The sequence below is a fragment of the Ooceraea biroi genome, chromosome 8, assembly GCF_003672135.1.
Source record: "Ooceraea biroi isolate clonal line C1 chromosome 8, Obir_v5.4, whole genome shotgun sequence".
Lineage (NCBI taxonomy): Eukaryota > Metazoa > Arthropoda > Insecta > Hymenoptera > Formicidae > Ooceraea > Ooceraea biroi.
The window spans coordinates 207,154-221,910 of record NC_039513.1 but is presented as its reverse complement, the minus strand read 5'-3'; the positions used below and the strand labels follow the sequence as shown (position 1 = coordinate 221,910).

Genomic DNA, 14,757 nt, shown 5'->3' with positions numbered 1-14,757 from the left:
GCCGCCTAGCGGCGTTCGCGGAACTACGCCGCGTGAGCGGCCATAGACGTATATAATAGACTGCGCGCTCTTACGGGCGAGCTGAAGACGACAGAGAGAAATGGAAGTAGCGCTGCGGTGGTGCTCTCTCTCTCTCACTCATAATCGAGAGTGGGGGGAAAGTGCTTGAAGGAGACAGAGGAGAGAATATGAATATGAACCATAGGAAAGGCGTGAAAGGGGAGGCTTGCGGAGTAAAGTTCTAAATCAAAGAAGCGCACTCGCGCATTACGCTCTTCATATAACAAATAAAATAGAACTATTATGAAATAAGAAATATGTAAGATTGAAGAATGTAAATATAAGACACAAATGTAAAATATATACTTTTCTTTATTCTCCTGACTATAATTACGCTACAAAATAGTTATGGGTGATACGTAATATGTTTGTAATCAATAGATGATTATATAATTAACGAGACTGTAAATACGCAAATAGAACGAATGTCACGACTGCCAGAAACGATTGTAAATTTCATATCAATTAAACCAGATGTCAAAATACAGCTGTATGAATGTATTACATCGTATAACCTGATAAATAACGATTCGTTATATTTCTAAAATTGGCACATGGTATAAAAGAAATACGAGGTTCCATTTTTTCATAATGAGTGTTGTATTTCTCAAATTGCTCAATGCAAAAATATGGGCGTAGCACGGACGCTTGGCCACTCTCAAGTTCCGTAAAGTCTGCGTAACCTCAAAACAGCAACTGCTGATATATTCAATTACATATAAGTATACATTTTTGTCATTGCTTACCTATGATGACTAACATCCGCAATAGTTCTCTGCTCTATCTTACAGATACAACATATCGCAACCATTTTATACTATTTCGTTATTTTATTTTGTAGACTCTTTACTACACAACTACTGCGACAGTGTGAACATTTGATGGCATTGGCCATCCCCACCAAGACGTACATTAAACAGAGATAGCACCACCGCAGCTATTGCTCTCTCTTACTAATCATGTCTTCAGCCTTTCTCATGGGATGGCGCAGTCTATTATATAAGTCTATGTGAGCGGCCTTGCGCTGCATGCTGGCTGGCATGTATGTAGCGGCGGCTGCCGTACCGTAGGCGCCTGGCCGCTACATCGTGCTTCTGCTTTTGCGTTTTACATGAGCCACTTGAAAAAGGGGAAAACGGAATAGAATCTTCTGTTACGTCCAGACTCCACGGTCCCTTGCTTTTGTAAGAAATAGATAATAGAGTTACATTCGTTTAGTAATTACCGCGTGTTACTTATCACTCACGCATTATTGAGCCAAGACACTCACGGTTGTTGCACAATTTTAATTAAATTTTTTTTTTTCCGACACACGATATCAAGCGGGAACCTTACGGGAACCGTAAGGCACGCAGTACATGTGCTCGTCGCGTGATCATTAAATAAACATTTCTTACAGCAACCCTGAACGTTAGCGCATCATCTACCTTATCACCACGACTGTTCGGTCACCTTGGTCGTGAACACGTGCATTTCGTCATCATGACCATGATCACGCTCTTGGCCACTTATCAAGGTTCAAAGGTGGCCCTTCGATTTCAGCTACACGTGTCGTCCCGTTACCTAACTTCGGGCGTTTTCCCTCATCGAATGTTTTAGAAGAATCCCCTCCTACACGATTTTTCCTATCTTATAAAAAGGGCAGAGAAACCGCCCTGGGGCATTCTATAGTTTTCAACTAGAGCGACCAGACGCATCAGTCATTATTCAAAATATCGAGAGTCATCACTCAGAACTTAGAGTCTGCAATTGAACAACCACTCGTTCCACCTCAAATCGGAGGAGCCGCAGCACACTGATCTATTCACCACTCTCCATTCATTTGTCAATTTGGTCTCCGGACATTTCAAAGTAAGTTTCCTTTTTTATTGATTATTTTAATTTTGTTTCCTCTTTTGCGACTGGTTGTAACCTCTTTTTTTCATTTGCCGCTTCCTTTTCTTTTCCTTTTAATTACACACTTTCACCCTTTGCCTCATATAGTGACGCCGTGCGAATTCAACGTCCCGCCTCATCGACTCGTATTCCCTCACCTCAAACCAGAGCTGACCATTAATGAGGAAGTCGAAGATTTTTTAGAAGAAATAGAAGCATTTTTGACCGATCCAGATATTTTTCCTCCACCTTCATCTCCATTCTACTCGCCCATCCCGTTTGATGAATTATCTCAACACTCTTCAGCGCATAATATCTCGCGGTCTCCTTCTCCTATCCCTTTAGAGGATATTGAAGTCTTTGTTGACCACCCTAGCCAGACCTTTTCCCCGGCCGATTTTCCCTTATATTCACACCTTCCACCTTTCTTTCCTGATCCACCTCCTGCAATTTCACCACCATTAACGTATACTGTGGACGCCGAAGAGTCCCAGTCAACTGATAATTAATTTAAGTACCATTTTTATAGTTAAATTTGTATAACCTTTCGTTTCAATTATGTATAAATTCCGAGAGTTAAGAGTATAATTTTCGTTTATCAAATCATCATTTGACTGTTTGAATAAAGTCATTTTTTAATTTTTCATGTTAATTCAAGCCTAATTTATTTACTCCTTTCTTCCCTCAATTAATCGCACGAGGTCCTATCTCATGTAATAGAGATTCGATTCCCTTACATAAAAAGGGCCAACGAGCAGACTTTTATTCGGAACAAGTGTAAGAGTGGCTTCGGCCGTTGACCTTTTTCTAGATAACTTTGTCGGCTCGATTCGCGTTCATGCGCGAGAGATACGTGGTTTGGACGTAACACTTCGTTCAACAGTAATATAGAAATGAAGGTATGAAAAGTTTGGGTGATGAGAAATTCCTTTCCTATACGGTAAATAAGCTATACGGTAGCGCTCGACGTCTATGCAGTGATGCTTATTGCTCGGAACCTTGTTTGTTTATGTACTTGGCGTTGCGACGCTACCGCTTGATTAATGTTATAACATTTTATTAACATCATGCCGAAAAGAAAGCTTGACACATCCAATCATCAATTTTACTAGAGATGGGAAATTGATTTTTTTTTCTTAAATGCGGAAAATAAACCGTATTGTTTAATATGTAATACTGTAATTTCCTCTATCAAATCCTTTAATATTCCTCGCCATTACAAATTATATAAAAGATTACGAGCATTATGATGGAGACAGTAAAATACTAATTTTAAAAAATCTCAAAATGCAATAACATACGCCAGAAAATGTTAATAATAACCCATCTTCAACTAAAACCTTGCAACAACAATGCCTTGCAGTGTTTTATGTCGTATCTTTAGAAATTGCACAAGCGAAAAAGTGCTTTTCAGATGGAGACTTTATTAAATAATGTGCAATTGAAATGGCTAGAGCTTTCGACAATACACATGCAATATAATTATTTGAACACGTATTATTATTATTACGCCAAACAGTTGCTCTTACAAGTAAACCTACCTTTGACCTGTGACTCGTCGATTTCAATAAAACTTTGTACACTTGTAGAGTAGGCAAAAATAATAGACACGTATTTTTTTATCGGCAATGGTCAATGTTCAGAAACGAACAAAATAGGCTCATTTAAAAAAGAAAAAAAAACAAAGAGAGAAGAGAGAGAGAATTCCTGCACGAGCGGGGCTCTCTCTGTGGTCCGGGCTTCCAATTACCACACAGCGAGGCTCTCCATGGTCCGTGCGGCTGTGCGCCATCTCACGCTGACCGCTCGCTCCTGAGCTCGCCGCTAGATGACCAGTGGGCCCAGTACTCTCTCGCTAGAGAAAAGCATCGAGAGGCCCTTCAAATATCCGTCCGCAACACCGATCCGGGACCTTTTCTCTCTAGTCGATCCTCGACTCCTGCCCTGGACTCTGATATTCAAGATCATCGACGTCATCATTTCTTGGACGAAGATTGTTCCCGTCCTGTTATACTCCTGGACAAAGATTGTTCCTGCTCTGTTGAACTCCTGAACGAACCTATTCCTGTTCCTGTGGGACGCCTCTACGGCCTCCCACAGGTTCCCGGTCCTCGTGACCGCTGCTGGTACGTCTTTACGGCGTCGTTCCCCGATCCTAGTGACCGGCGTCGTTCCTCGGTCCTAGTGACCGGCGTGGTTCCCGGTCCTCGTGACCGCTGCTGTTACGCCTCCTCGGTGAGGTTCCCGGTCCTCGTGACCGCTACTGAATGCCTCTACGGCGTGGTTTTTACATCCCTCGGCTCCCCGGACTAGGCATCAATAATGGATCCACCCTCCAGCCTCCCTCAAATTTGGAAATGACCTATGGACCCGCACTTCAGTCTCCCTCAACCGTGGAATTGGCAATTATCTCTACAGACCGATTCTCCGGACTCCTTCCTCAAGACTTCACCATCACCTATTCTATTCGCCTGAGCATCCAATAAACCTAAGGTTCCTGATCCACTCGGCATCCAGTAAATTCTCTTCCTGATCCCAGCGCGGCTTAGTATATGCAACAGTCAACATTAAAGGGGTGAAATCGACCCCCATAGTTGAGGGTATTAAGGAGTCATTATGGTGTTTCGCATAGAAGCAATACACCGATCAACATGAAACTAATTGCAAATTGTTTTTTAAGTTAAATAATGAAATTTACATATTCGACTTTCCATACATCATTGTTGCGAGGGGTAAAACACCCCCCAAAAAAGTTTATTTTTATAGTTTTATTAATATAACAGAAGAAATTATTAACTGATTTTAATGAAACAAAAACCAAAATAAAGGGCGTGAAAAAAATAAAAGTTACGTGTTTTTGCTTTTTTCGAAAAAACCAAAATAAAGGGGTAAATCACCCCCTAAAATGAAAGTATCTTTTTTTGTACAATCTTGTTTATTACCAACCAAACTGGCCATACACTAATATTACGTCACGACGTTTCGACCGACGGTTTCGGCCCTTTTCAAGTGACAATCAATGCGCGAAAATCGTTTTCTAAAAACAAACAATGGAAATGTGTACAATATTATAATAATTCTAATAAACGCCTCAACATAAACATAAAAACATAGGAAACTTACTGCCAGAAAACAATTAATTTGACACATTATTCAAAAGTAATAAAAGAATTGTAGAGGTACTTTGACAACTAGCTTCCAACACATACTGTTCTCAACTGAGACACCTCTTTTGTATTACTCAAGCAAAATATCAATAGTCGATCGTCACATATGATTCAAAATAAAGTCATAAATACAAGGTAAGCTACCAGTATCTTTTTGTAGATTGATGGTGTTATTGTGATGCTTAATATAGCACATTTCGGCAATTTCCCTCTTTTTGCAATGACTTTCCTGATGCAAAATCCTTGCATTGTGCCAATCAAACTCATGACTATTAAAAGACCTGTGCTTACTTACTACCGAATGATTGCTCTCGTGTTTTTTAATATCATTTATGTGTTCTTTTACTCTTGCCTCTAGGTGCCTCTTGGTTTGTCCGATGTAACAAACGTCACATTCTTCGCAGTCAATTTTATACACAATACCGTCTTCGCAGTCAATTTTATACACAATACAGTTTTCTGTGCGTTAACTAAGCCATCCTTCCCTCTCTTTATAATACAGTCCAACTTTCTATGTATGTTGTAAACAACACTGAGACCGAATCTGTTCAACTGCCATCTCAATTTTTCACTCCAATTTTTTATGTACGGAATCGTTATAAAATTCTTATCACCATGTGGGTCGTCATTATTGTTCGCTGATACGCCATTATGTTTAATTTTTTTGAATCTCCTATTTATATGTTTGTCAATAAATGTCCGTGGATAGCAATTGTTTAACAGAATATTTCTAACAATCTCAATATTATGTACATGAAAACGAGGGTTGGAAAGTAAAATTGCTCTATCTACAAGGCTCGTTACAACACTGATTTTATGCTTATCTGGATGATTAGAGAAATAGTTTATGTAACGACCTGAGAATGTCGGTTTCCTGTACTAATCCGTAATCAACGTTTCTCCATTTCTAATTACAGTATTTTGTAGTACAGAATTTTGAATATAAATATTTCAGATTAACGCATGAAATCAAAAACAAGTCGTGTAACACAGTAATTCATTGAAAAACATTTTAACATGTAAACAACATTTTAGCTACATTGACAGATTTATCACTGAGTCATTTAAGTCGTGCAAAAAGTTTTTAAAAAACAATTTGGATATAATGGTGACGAAGGCTGATAAAGAAAAAGTCACTGTAATAATGAACAGATCCAGTATATAATCAGATGAGCGATTTGCTTAACGATCAAACCACGTATAAAAACTTGTGAAAGATCCTATCAAACGTCTAACAGCACGATTCAATGACTTACAAGGGAACATCGGCAACTGCGAAATTAAAAAAAATCTGAAACTTTACATAAATATAGAGTAGATGGACCTAATATAAGGAAACAATTTTCTGTTGGGGCTAATATTCACTTTTAGGGGTGGAAACACCCTCTCGAAAAATTTCGGTTTTTTTTCTTTCTAAGTGAATATCGTCGAAAGGATGAGAGATACGAAAAAATGTTTCGAATAAAAGTTGTATGGCTTCAAAAGCGCTTTATATCTGTGTATATAGATTTTCCAAAAATTTAAAATTTTTCAAAGTACCCCCACCACTCACCCTTTATTTGGAAAGTTTAAAATCTTTTTACAATTAAAATAAAACTTATTTTACGCCAAATTCAACCATATATAACAAAGTTATAAACTTCCGAAAATATATTTTTCAGAAATAATTGGAGACACCCTTATATATGTATGCTGTCCGCACCAATCTTATCGGCTCGTTACTTAGCTACTTGATTACTTGGCAACAGTCTCTCTTTTTTTCATTATGATTTTCCACAGTAGGAGATAACGAAGAAACGAGTATTCGTAATAAATCTAATTAAATAACTAAAGAATTGTTTCATATTGTTTCATTCATTTTATACATAATAATAGTTAATGTACATAGCAAAAACACAAATAGGCAAAAAATAAATTATCACCTGCAATAATAGAATGACAGCGCGATATGAATAGCGCAAAAATAAACAGATGCAGTACATTATGCATCATGCATATTGTTACGTCCAAGAGACTCCACGGTTCCTTGCTCCCAAAAGGAATAACTTATTTCTAAGAAATCTAATAGATGAATGAATTTCTACACACGCGGCGATAAGTGCGGAGGCGGGTGTACAGGGGGGCCACGTGTCCACAGTAAAAATGTTTAAGGTGAAGAATGAAACCTCTTGAAGGAAAGGGGGGCAAGAGACTTGGCGCCTGTACCCAGCCGAACCACTTAAATGATGAAACATATCTAGCAACGAAGACTGCCTCAGATCTGGAAAAATTGAGGCGGCACTTGAAAAATGTCACCCGTTGGAAGGCAATAATTTATTCGCCTAGCTTTAATATCAAGAATTAGAGCACTCATGGCCACACATGAACCAGTTAAACGTAATAAATAAATCCAGACTAACGTAATTAACGTCTGGATTGTCATATTCGGGAAGTCAGAGGGTGGTCTATCACAAGTGCCGCACTTAGTTTCCCGAAAATGATTATCATAAAACTGTCCGGCGATACCGTAATAATTATTAAAGCGACAACTAGTTAATGAAAAAACCAATTCTCAGAATCGGAATAATCCCACCATAAGCGTTTTAAGCCCTATATAAAGGGAGTGATCCGCTCCGGAGGTCTCTTCTCTTCTTTGGATTCAGCAAGCACCACGTACACTCGTTTTAATACGCAAGTTTCGCTTCCGTCCTCGGAAAGCCGCGACAAACTCTCCATTACCTAAATCTAGAGTCAGTGTCTCCGTAACCGAGGATCCTCCGGACGGGTTGACTCTCAGGGCAGAGCTGACTTCTCAAACCTCATCCGAAGATTGTTCCTGCAGCGACCAAGTAAGCGAAACCGGCAGTCGGATTTTACTTTTTCCACCCTCAGTCTCTCCACGGTTCCCTCTTCACCGATTACTACCCTCAGGTTTTATAATAGCAAACAAACTTTTATTTCCATTCTTCCCTTTTAAGTGGTGAATATAAACCGCGGCGACGCAACGTCGACTTCCCTGCACCAACCACTGTTGAGCAACGAAGGGGCAGCTTCCCCTGAAACAGTACCGGCTAACCACACGCAGAATTTTTCAGTTAACATCACACCACCCTCCCCCTGTAGCATCTGCACCGTGTGCGGAGTTACACATCCATCCTATCCCGAACCACCTTCACCTCCAATCAACACCTCTGATCTTCCAGAATTGTCCCCTGGCTGGTATTCTCCCATCCCCTCACATGAGTTAGACCAGTACCTGCTTCCTTCTGATTCCGAACAACATCTCTATCCTTCCCCCGAATCACCCATCCAAATACTCGTAGAAAATTTAACCTTTCCTTCCATAAATGTATTAAGGGAACTTTATGAAGCTGGCCTCGAAACCATTCGCGAGAACATCTTAGACTGTTTCCCCTTATTCACTCTTCCCCTTCCCCCTTATGCTTATGTCCTTGGACCAGACCCAATTGACCTAGATTCCTTAAGTACCGCCATCAGAGACGTACCACCCGATACGATTGTTCCCTTAATCACACAAAATAGACAATATCCAGTTTTGATCCCTGTCTCTTATATCCAAATGTTATTCATCGACGATTCACCACATATTCCACACACTCTGTAGAACCTTCACTTTATTTATACACTTATATGCTTGTACATACATCTCGCGTTTTGTCAAAAATTATTATATAATTTAGTTTTAGTTTATTGGTATCTTACGTTTACTTATTAACGTACAATGCCGGATTATTCAAGGAATGAAATAGTCGACATATTTCTCATTCTTGGAGAATGCCATAAAAATTACAGGATGGCTTCTCGTTTATACCGACAGATTTCCGGAACGATGTCACTATTCACCGCATTCAGTTATCCGAGCAATGGAAATGAGGGAACGTAAACGTGTTGCTAGAAGAAATCGATTACGCAGAGATCCACGTAATGACGACAGTCCTCGAGTTCTCGCTATTTTAGGAATGATCGCCATTAATCCTCATATAAGCGTGAGAGAAATTGAAAGGACTATTAGTATTTCGTATAGTACGATTAGGAGAATTTTGAATAATCATATCTTTCATCCCTACCATATAACACTCACTCAGGAAGTAACCCAGCTTGATACGCGTCGTAGATTGAACTTTTGCGAATGGGCGCAACGAATGTTAAGAGTGGATGAGAATTTTTTAATTTTGTTTTATTTAGTGACGAGGCTACTTTTCACAGTACAGGCCAATTAAATCGTCACAATTGTCATTATTGGTCGGTGGCAATCCGCATTGGTATAGACGGATAGATTTTCAACATCAGTGGCGCTTAAATGTTTGGTGCGGAATTGTGAATGGCTACCTTATAGGACTTTATTATTTTGAAGGAACGTTAAATTCTGAGGTATATCTCCATTTTCTACGAAACGAATTACCCATTTTATTGGAAAATGTTGATTTAGATACCAGACAACGACTCTGGTATCAGCACGATGGCGCGCCACCACATTATGCACATCAAGTACGTGCATATTTAAATCATGCATTTTCCAATCAATGAATAGGTCGAAATGGACCGATATAATGGCCACCACGATCGCCAGATTTAACGTCTCCTGATTTTTTTATGGGGCTTCATTAAAAGTTGAAGTTTATGCTCGACCAGCAACCACGAGAAATGACATGAAAAACAGAATACGTACTGTTTGCTATAACATTTCACGTGAAGTCTTATTGCGCACTATTGATAGTTTTAAAATGCGAGTTAATCTATGTGCGAGAAGAGGAGATGTTTTTGAACATCTATTGAACAGTTAGTTCCATATCTAATCGTGAGAGGCAAGGGGACTCACGGTGATCAAGCACCCCAATGGGATTAAATATCCATCACGTCCTCGTCGTTGATCCTGGGTATCGTTAAGAATGGATAAACACAAACATCCGCGCCCGCGTTATTTGTGGTAGAATTTAAGGGAAAAAATTCATCATGCCTGAATAACTGCTAAACTGTTAGACATAGTTCACACAAGTCATAAATATTTCTTATGCAAAATTCGATAATCTTTTCAAATATGTAATAAAAAATACTAGTTTTCATTTAAAAAACCAAAGTTGACCTTCATATGTCCTCGAAAAATGACCTTAGTAAAATCACAATGTCACCACCTTTTGACCCCTTCAGAACCCTATAAATTTCATCTAAAACATTTTGTTCTATCGGACTCGGTTTTCGACATATTCAACTGGACTGTTTAAAATGGCTCACCCTGTATAATTTCATTGGTTTATACGTCTCATTGATTAGATCATCATATATTTAAATAGAAACAAACACACTACAAAAGACTACTATATTGAAAGAAATATGTATAGAATACTCTAATTAATTATGCAGTAGGAATTACATGCTACTTACATTTCTTTATTACCTTGGTCTCTTTAACTATCCAGCATAAAAATTTCATATATAAGACAATAGTGCACTGTCAATATTGTTATCTTTATACATATTTTATTATACGATCTTTTTTATAACTAATCTATTTTAATCTATTTTGATCTATTTTATAACTCATTCAGAATCTGTTTACTATATAACAATTGCTTACGCTACTTTCCATACATATCGTGTTATTACAATAGAGAATTAGAAATTAAATATTTATTCGTTATAGTTGTTACAATAATGATATTGTTCAAAAAAGTGTTCAAAACAATAATAATTTTTGCATCATGCACAACGTATAAAAGCCATTTTACCACAAATACTACATCTTGGTATACGTTCTTCTTCTTTGAAATATCAATAATTAATTGGATTCTTAAACCTTTCAGGCCGTGGTGACAAATAGCCACTTTTGTACCAACTATATTTAAATTTTCGGAATCTTGGAGAAGAAAGCTGATTATGTGTCAAAGACTGTAATTTTATCATGTTATTACGTAAATGTAAATTTACATCATAATTATGTGAAATAACACTATCAGAAAAACTTCGAACAAAAGTTTTCCAGATTCTAAAACCGAAAACGTCTAAAGGTTGTACAAAAGCAGTCGTTTTTTTGGTATTGTTAAAATATGCACTTGTTTGTCTTGTGGTATAAGTTCTCTTAATCGTTCAGGGCAATGTCCCGTAGTAGTATATGGGAGCGTATGGGGCATCAAAACAAATGACGTCACAGACAGTGGGCGTGGCCTAGGGCGAGTGGTGCGTTCTGATTGGTTGCTCCCGTAACTGCCACGCGATCTGATTGGCTGCCTCCGTAACAGCCGCGCGATCTGATTAGTTGCTCCCGTAACTGCCACGCGATCGGATTGGTTAAAAAGGGTCATTTTAGCGTGGGCCTTTTGGGGCCAGGGGCCGACAAAATGACGGGTTTGTGTCGGGGTTAGTTTTGGGCGCGGGGGTGGAAGAAGAAACAGCTACGGTCACGTCCCGTTTATTGTCAATTTGCGGGTGTATAGGAAAAAGATTTATTATCGCGGCTCGGTGGGAGGTAGGCGTGAGAATGCAGCGAAGAAGTAAGAAAGGCGTCGTGGATACAAAGAAGTTTATTAGATGATACGCTTATAACATGTATTACATATTTCTATAAAGTAGAATAAAATAGCGATATTGTTCTTACATTTTAATTATTATTATTATTATTAAAAGTACAGGCTTGAATGTCACAGTATGAGGAATTTTTCGCATTTATTCGCTGTGAATTCTCCATAGGAAAATACAATTCGCAGGGTCGTGTGAATATGGATATTGTGAAAATCATAGTTAAAGTAATTTGTATTGTAAAGTTACATCCCGCGATTTGACAAAATTATACGTAGGATTTCGTTGAAGCGCAACGCAGTTAATTCTAAAACTATTATGTTAAAATACATATCAAGAAAGGTTAAGTCGTTAATTTGTGTACGTACATTACGCTCGATATTGTCGTAATTATTTAGTTGTAGGTTGTAAAGTTTTTATTCTTAAAACCATTTGTCTACAATGGCAGTAACGTAAGATGTAAGGCAGACCAATGAAGAAAGAAAATGTGGAGTGTGTGCTTTGTTGTGTAATCAGTGATATATGTGCCCGCTCAAAAATGGATTTACAGAAATTATTAGGCCTTATGACTTTTTTAATGTTATTATGGCATCAAAACGTTGCGCTTCAAATTATAAATTATCGGCAGAATGTGAAAATTAGACGTTGGTGGGTGAGACCAATCAATAAAAGGAAACAACAAGGTTTCCTGTGTAATCTATTTCGTGAAATCAGATCAAATGATCACGAAGAATTTTTTATGTACACGCGGCTTTGCCCGGAACAGTACAAAATTTTATTGAAGGCAGTAACCCCATATCTCAGAAAACGCAGTAATCGAAAATCTTTGTCACCAGATACAAGACTGGCTATAACCCTGACGTGAGTAGCTACAATTGTGATAGTGCTATCTTGTCTTATTTCACATTTTATAATTGTTCTTTTCCTGTTGTAGATATCTTGCCCAAGGTGATAGCGTGATGTCCAAACATTTGGAGTATCGTGTGGGAAAATCAACAGTACACAAAATTATACCAGAAGTGTGCCATGCTATATGGCTAGCTCTACAACCTGTTGTTTTGCCTACATTGAGTGCTGATGAATGGAAAAAGAAAAGTGAAGACTTCTTGTTTAAGTGGCAATTTCAAAATTGCGTAGGAGCACTTGACGGGCGCCATATAGAAATACAAGCACCGCCATGTTCAGGATCTCACTTTTTTAATTATAAAGGATACTTTAGTATAGTTCTTTTAGCACTGTGCGACGCTAACTATAAATTCAAATAGGTTGATATTGGTCAATTTGGTAAATATGTTTTATTTATAAATTTATGAAATATTATTGTATGCAGTCCTACTTAATAAGAAGTATGATTTGTAGGTTCAATAAGTGATGGTGGCATATGGAGCCAAACGAATTTGGCTGCTGATTTAGAAAGTAATGCAGCAGATTTGCCAGAACCCATGCCTTTACCAGGAAGAGATATTCCATTTCCTTTTGTCATAGTGGCTGACGAAGCATTTCCTCTAAAACCGTATTTAATGCGTCCTTTTTCAAGGAGAGTTAGCAGAATGACAGATGAGGAACGTGTATTTAACTATCGATTAAGTCGAGCACGATTGTGTAGAGAATACTTTTGGTATTCTTACTTCTCGTTGGAGGATCCTACATAAAAGGATGTGTTGCTCGGTACAAAATGCAGAAAAGATTTGTAAAGCACTTGTGTGTTTACATAATTTTGCCATGAATGCTAATGATAATAGCCAATATTCTCGACCTGAATGGCTTGATGTAGAAAATGATGAAGGAAGACATCATGAAAACCGATGGCATACTGTAGGATTTGCAGAATACTTTAGAGAGTTATCAAGAGTAGGACCTGATAGAGCTGGATCTGTTTCTGTGGGCTTACGTAATTATTTAAAGGACTATTTTGTATCGCCTATTGGAAGTGCTCAAGCACCATGGCAATTCGAAAGAGTATTTACATGCAACGCTAACCCACCTGCTTAATATTTTTTTATTTCTTTGTCTCGGTGAACTTTTTTTATTCCTTTGTCTCGGAACTCCAACATTGACCACAAGCACGTCAATTCATATCGATTATCTTGTTGGTCATTGCACGCATTGCTAGTGAGTCAGATGATAAGGACGACGAGATGTGTGAGATTTACTATAAGGATTCGCGCAAATCCTTGATTCAGATGTTTTAAGGAGTTACATACCTCTATAGCAGCGAAAAATTGATGTGTTTGGAGAATTTTTTTAGGGGGTATATCTGAAATAATAAAGTAAAATATGAATTGCATATGATTTACTGGTCCTTTAAGTGTAAAAAATAATTAATAATAAAGTTTTGAATATTAATAAAATGAAGTTTTGTGGCATTAATTGGACCACTGCTGAAAAAATGTCCCCTCAGAGTCGGCATGATATCTCCTTGTAACATTGATGGATCTAAAAAATACAAGAAATTTCTTGTAGAGTAATGTTGTAGTTATAGTCTGTCGAGCCAGATTTTTTAATTTAAAAAAATTAACAATTTATGCCATGTTAAAGTTGAACTTCATGTTTTCATGAAAAATTTCGGTCTTTAATTGTTTATAAAATTTGTATTAAACAAAATTGCAAAAAAATGGCTCGACAGACTATAGACAAAACGATTACAAAGATTTGAGAACAAAAAATTTTAAGAAATATTGAAAACTCTTCGAGTTATCGTGTCAACCGTGTCAAAAAAACTGGTTTCGAGAAAAACGCGTTTAAAGTTTGAGAAGTAAAAATCGTGTAAATATTAATTTTTGTAGTGAACTTACGCTTAATCTCCCATTCCAGCTTCATATTGCGTGCCTTCCTTCTCGATAATTTGTATATTTTGTACAGTTTTCTGTAATCTATGGGCTGTTCGAGCTTCTTTGGTAGCCTGCGCCGCACGCAGCAGCTGCGCGCCGCGGCCCGCCTCCTGACGCGCGGTCATATTTATTGTTATATCTTCGTTTGGATTGGAATTTTTCACTAATTCTTTTTTTATTATATTTTTAGAAGTATAAAGAATGAAAATCAGTAAAAAAATCGATTTTGTGAAAATTCTGGAGGTATGTAACCCCTTAACGCGGAAAGCGGACGAATTAATTTTAATTTTCTTTTCCAGAAATCCCTGAAG

General features: G+C 37.8%; 1 long non-coding RNA gene across 1 annotated transcript; it reads right to left on the bottom strand.

Annotated features, from left to right (window-relative positions):
• Positions 1-9,696: 9,696 nt before the first annotated feature.
• Positions 9,697-14,639, bottom strand: LOC113562417. Its single transcript, XR_003406901.1, has 2 exons — positions 14,411-14,639; positions 9,697-14,051 (listed from the first exon to the last, which is right to left on the bottom strand). It is a non-coding gene; the product is annotated as an uncharacterized LOC113562417 (long non-coding RNA).
• Between the last annotated feature and the right edge of the window lie 118 nt (positions 14,640-14,757).